We start from the raw sequence: 6,484 nt of genomic DNA, 5'->3' as shown, positions 1-6,484 counted from the left end.
CAGAGGTGGCTCTCATGGGCAGTCTGCCCTCTGCCACCTGCACACTGCACCTCGTGTACCTTATCTGCTCCTCAGGCGACTAGTTCATATGTAAGCCAGGCGCCCCACCAGCCGCCCCACTGGCTTCCAGCAGTCTGCTGGTCAAAGGTTTACTGGTTAGCAGCAAAATCAAGTTGTGTACCGAGTGTGTCACTGGCATCTCCTAGGCCCCATGAGCCAGGCACCGTTATTACCCCCATTTCTTAAATATGGAAATTCACACTCGGAGAAATGGGTGTGAACGGAATCATTCTGCTCAGCCGCAGGATGGCAGCTCCACGGGCATAGCCAATGAGACTTAAAATACTACCCTTCCCTCCTGGCCCTATGGATTCCCTGAGAAGCTGACAACCTCAGAACCGCTTAGGACAGCCCCTGGCACCCAGGAGGTACCATACAAGCGGTACAAGTGGTACCAGTACCACCATGATAACAGCATGCGCAGTTATGTCCAAAAGGTTCCCAAGAGCTGGGTCAAGTAGCCTAGTCCAAGCCTCAAGGCTTGTTCACTTCCTTGTGTCACCCCATTCTTCACGCATTGTGTCTGCTGTTTTTATTGGCTCCTCCGCTAGCCTGTGGGCTCCCCAAGGGCAGGACTCTCTCGTGTTTACCACAATATCCCTAATGCCTGGATCGGTCCTGGAACAGGAATGAGCGGGATTCCGAGGCTTGTGCTCCTGACCTCTAGGCCAAAAGGCAGTCTTCTGTCCTCAACAGCCCAAAGAGGGCTACAGCTCAGAGGTACAGCGCTTACATGTGTGAGGTCCTGGACTCAATTGCCCAGCACTGCAAGACGAAAGAACAAAGGATGGAAGGGAGAGAAAGAGAGAAACAAAGGAAAGTAGAGAAACAAAAAGAAAAAAAGAGAAAAACAACTTAATTTCCAATGTGTTAAGCTTGCTTGCTTAACACACACTTTCCCCCTGACCCCAGAAACACTAATCTCTTTACACAGTCTTCACGTGGAACTTGTGGATTTCTAGAAACTTCTACATGCACTACCTGGCTTGGGCCCCTACCAGTGATTATATCCATTTTACAGGAGAAACTGAGGTGCAGAGAGCAAAGCCGACCTGAGGTGGGCGCCCCAACACAGCATAGCCACCATCCCCAGGAGCATCCCACCCCACCACCCCACCCCACCCTGCCCCACCCCCACCCCTGCTCCGCGCAAGCTTCCAGAGCTAAGAGTTTTCGCTTCCCTTTCTGCGTGGCTAATTATCCTTTTAACTCGAGCTAGCATATTTTTGCCATGTGATCTGCTGGGTTATTTTTATCTATCTCTCCATAATGGTATCAGGGCCGTTACTCAGGGAGGCTCCCGGCGCTGAGCTGCTCCCCAATTTACAATTGCAATTATGATCTCCGACAGAAACACATGCAGCTGGCGTCAATTTTAAGCAATATTTTGATCATAATAATTAAAAAAGTAACTTATGGTGCGTACGCATTAGATAAATTAATGTTATTCCAAGGCTCTGCTAAAAAGGCGTGCAAGGGAGTGGAGATGGTGCCCGCTCTCTCCGGGGCCTGCACCGTGCTCCCCGGGCTCACAAATTAACTCTCACACTGAGTTTAATATCTGCCTGTCCCCGCCCCTCTCCTGGACACACAGGTGAAATTGATGGTTATTAAGGTAGTGGAGTATAAACAAGCATATTTTCTTGTCACTTCTCCCGGGGAGGTGACAGGCAGATGAAAGGATGTTCTCCTCTCTCCCGAACTCACTGCCCCAGAACCAAAAGGGAGCAGGACCCGAGGGCCCAGAGGCTGGAAAGGAGGAACAACCTATCCTCCCCAGCCACCCAAGCACGCGTACACTCACACAGGTACACACAGTACGTATACAGATGCAGACCCGCACCCATGCATGCAGACACCACTACACACACACACACACACACACACACACACACACCCCAATTGACCTGCCCCGCTACAGGCTTCACACATAACCACATGTACCTCCCAGTCCCAACCACAGACATCACATAATTAGTGTGCATGTCTGCTTACATCTGCCCTCCTATCCATGAACTGTAATCACAAAACACACCCTACACTGCCCTTAACACACAGACTCGTATATGTGCACACACACACGTACACACGCACTTCCACACACAGGTTCTCCATACACAAATGTACCTACTCCCGAATACACACCACACCACATATCCACACACAGATTCCTTCACCTGCATACGCACTTTCGTTTAAGGGCACATACACAGCTGCTGGCTTTCAATATGCAATTTCTATAATCACAGGCAAACCCACAATCAGTTACACAACGAAGCCCACAAACTTGTGTGCTCACATTGACACAGACACTCTCACATACTCCCTCTCTCTGCACAGGCAGGGCACCTTGGAGGAGGAGGCCAGGCCACAAATAGCCATCACAGCTTTTCAGCTTTGGAAGGACCCCCAAGCTGGATGCCTGCTCCCCACCACCATGCTACACAGATATTTACACCTCATTCCAAGATTTTCTGAAATCTACCTGGTCCCAAGCTCAAGTCCATTTATCTGGGGGGGTCCCAGGAAGCCCCATTCCTACCTTCCTGGGGCACATGCATGAAGGGTTAGGGGTAGAGAGGGGCAGAAGACCCACTATCTTTGAGTACTCCAGGCTTCTCCGCTGGTCATTTTGTGTATGTGGTTTGTTCTTTTGCTTGCTTGCTTATTATAATAAGCACCATTACTTTTGGCAGGTTTTTAAAAAACTTTTTAATACCAAAAAATAGTACTACCCCCTTCTCCTACCCCTAGGCTGGCAGCCACTGGTATAACTGGGTGGAGCTGAGTTTCTGGGTATCTGAGTCAGAAGCTTGGATTCAAATCCTGTCTCCACCTCCCATTGGTAATGACTCTGGAAAGTGCTGACCTCCGCTCCCTCTTTTCTGTTTCATGGTTGTCATCAAGCCTGATGAAAGAAAGGAGGAGAAGGACCTGGCCCCGGACAGGCCCAGGGCATGGGCTGAGCGCATCTCATCTGCAGCCGCTTCTACTGCTGACATCATGTTGACCCCGTACTTTCTCTCCACCTGTGCCAGTTGCTACCTCCTCTTGTCACCTTGTTCAGCTTCTCTTCCTGTCTCCTGTTTCTGCGTTTGGGGATGCTGCGCCCTGCGCCCCCTGCCCTCGTCTCTACAATACTTTGGAACATCCACTCCTGTGGTTCTCCGTGGTGGTTGGGGCACAGATGAGTGTTTCGGCCACGTGACCCTGAGAGTAGTCATCTAACCTCTGCAGAGCTCCTGCTTCCCCTTTGGTGAAGCGGAAATAACAATGCCTGCCCTCCCCAACTCACAGGCTGAGTGAGATTGGGTCTGGGAGAGTATTTGAAGGCTGCAAAGCCCAAGAAACATGTCGGTTTCCCCAGTGGGCTTTGTCCCTCCCTTCTAGAACCTTCTAGAACCAGCTCTGGAGAAGCACTTTCTACTTGCAGCGCCTCCCTCTGCTAGCTGATACTTCCAGAGCACAGCTGAGTGCCCCCTTCCTGTGTCCCCAGCCCCATCCTTCTCACATCCAAAGCCTTCCTTCCCCACCCTGGGCTTCTCCCTCCGGCCCACTCCTCCAGCTCCAGATGTTCTTGCCTTTCAACTTTGAAACCTTCTTTCATTCCCTTCCTTCCATCTCTGTTGGCACCACCTCTGTAAGCCCTCCACCAGTCATCTGCAAAGTCATGGGCTAGTCCTGGCCTCCGGGGCCAGAGCAGCCCACCTCTCCAGTCGCCTCCTTCCTCCAGACTCTCCATTCCCCAGCTCAGGTCTAGATGGCTCTGCAGGGCTTTCAGTTCCCCGAGTCTCCTTCTCTTCCCTCTGGGCGTAAAGTGCAGGAGGCTGTTTCACCCATCAGGGCAAAGCACACACCGAATGCGCTGCACTGCAGATTAGACCTCCCCACCAAGTCCTCACTGAACTCCTAAGCTCGGTCCGCAGCCGAACAAACTCCCACCCGTGAGGCCTTCGTGCAGCCTCAGAAATTCTTGGAAGCCACTGGCTTGGGGTTTTCCTTTAAAAATTTGTTAGGAAAATTACAGGTACACCAATAACATATTAGTATAACGATGTAACAAAGAACAAGTACTCCACCTTTTTGTGGCTGTTTAATGTCGATGTCCGCTCCCGGCCGGCAGGAAGGACACACGACAAAGTCTGGCAGTGGACAACCTTTTCTTTTATTTTTCTTCTCCGTACAGCCTGCCCTGGGATCGCTCCCAGCCGAAGCCTCCTCTGGTCCGCTCCCCGCGGCTCCTTCCGGGCTTCGCTCCGAAGCCTCTACCGGTCCGCTCTCCGCGGCTCCTTCTGGGCTTCTACTTCCGGGCTTCTCCTTCCCCCCAGGGGTGGCACCAGTATATATACGGATACAGTGTCCAATCATGTTAAAGTGAGCAAGGCAAGCTGATTGGCTAACATCATCAGTTGCCAGGCAGACTATATTGTTGAGCGGGTTGCTTACGCGGTAAGCAGGAAACTAACGTGCTCGATGGGAGGGGTAATCTACCTCAGGCTTTGCTCTTTCCTACAGGCCTCACGTCCGCCAAGTGAGGCGACCGGGCTCGGGGCTGCAGCTCCCAACATCTCCCCCTTTTTTATTTTTTTTTTTATAAATGTGCGCATCGTAGCCCTTCCTGGACTGGGTGCAGAGGCTTATGCCCTATGCGTAGGCCCACCGTAGGTCCTTGGCTTAGACCCTGGTCGGCCGTCCCATGGTCTGCCAAGGCCCTGAGGCCCTCGTCCTTTTTCTAGGGCCAGGCACAAACTGGACGGAACCTGGATGCACACAAGCTTGCACTCATTTTCTCTCCGTAAAGAAATCCCCTCGGAGAGAAATTTAGACCTGGGCAGCATCTAACAGTCCAGCGGCTCACGTGCAGGATGGGGTAGGGCCTGGCTTAGGTTGAGTCGCACCGGGGGAGTACGCTCTTACCCGTCATTGACTCTCCTACCCAGCTATGTCATAATTTTTTAGAGGAGGAGTGTGGGAAGCTCACCGCCCCTAGACTCGGTCGTAGGCTAGGCGAGCGAGCCATGCATATGCCTGAGGATCTTCTTGTCCATTTCGGGCTACCGCTATTTCTATTCATCTTGTTGGTTGGTCTGTGATGGATCTCCGGTAGGGCAGGTCTGATCTTCAGTCGAGGGCTTTGTCGCCCGTGTCAGTCTCTCCGGTACCCACAGTGGTTCTCGTCCCGATTCCTGTGGGAAAACACAAACCGCGCCTCGGTTCCAGCTGACCACTGGATCCGGGCCCATCCATTGTCCTGTCAGGACATCTTTCCACTTCACCCACCCTTTATGGTTGGGGGAAGGGTTGCAGTGCTCCACAGCTGGGGAGCGATTATCATTATTTAAATTTAAAAAATTGTGTGTGAATAGTGCCATGGATAATCGTGCCTTTGGGGCCAGGCCTTGGCCTACTCCCCCTTTTTGTTTTTGTAAAATTTCTTTGAGGCTTCTATGAGCCCTCTCAATGATTCCTTGACCTTGGGGATTGTATGGGATACCATGTTTTAATTGAACCTCCATCATTTTGCAGAACTCATTGAAGGCTTTGCCTATATAGGCTGGTCCATTATCAGTTTTTAATATTTTTGGTTTGCCCCATGCGGCCCAAGCCGCCAGGCAATGATTGATCACATTAGACACTTTTTCACCTGTTTCTGCTGTTGCAAATATGACGTGAGAACAGGTGTCTGTGGAAACATGAACATATTTAAGAGTTCCAAACTCCTGTATATATGTGATGTCCATCTGCCAAACATCACCAGGGATCAAACCTCGAGGGTTTACTCCCATCGGTATGGCAGGTTTGTATGTGGCACAGGAGTCACATAGTCGCACGATATCTCGTGCATCTGCTCTGGAAACATGGAAATGGTTTGCTAGTGTCCTGGCATTGACATGAAACTTATCATGGAAGGCACGGGCTCGCTCGATTGGTGTTAGTAAGGTAAAAATCCATAACGGGCGAGTGGCAGTATCAGCAGCCGCATTCCCCTGTGCCATGGGCCCTGGCAGGGATGTATGTGCTCTTATGTGGGTGGTGAAGACCTTATGGTGTCTGTTCTGAAGCAATGTCTGGATAGACAGGAACAGCCCAGCCACTGTGGAAGTGGATCTAATTAAACCGGCAGTCTCAAGCACTTGCATAGCATTGACCACATACCTAGAATCGGAGACAATGTTAATGGCTTCTGAGAACCGTTCAAGAATCATTTTAACGATCTGCAGTTCCACCACCTGAGGCTGATCTGGTTCAAATTGTATGGTAACCGGGGGCTTGCCTAGGATCACATAGGCGCCTATCCCCGTCTTGGAGCCATCTGTATATATTGTAGTTGCTGGGACTAATGGCTCAGAGGCAGTAACCTTTGGAAAAATTATAGGGTGCTGAGTGACAAATGACAAGATAGGGTCTTTAGGGTATTGATTGT

This window comes from Cavia porcellus, unplaced genomic scaffold (assembly GCF_034190915.1).
Source record: "Cavia porcellus strain 051 isolate PalLab524CR breed Dunkin Hartley unplaced genomic scaffold, mCavPor4.1 scaffold_9, whole genome shotgun sequence".
In the NCBI taxonomy this organism is placed as follows: Eukaryota; Metazoa; Chordata; class Mammalia; order Rodentia; family Caviidae; genus Cavia; species Cavia porcellus.
This window is presented reverse-complemented; position numbering follows the sequence as displayed.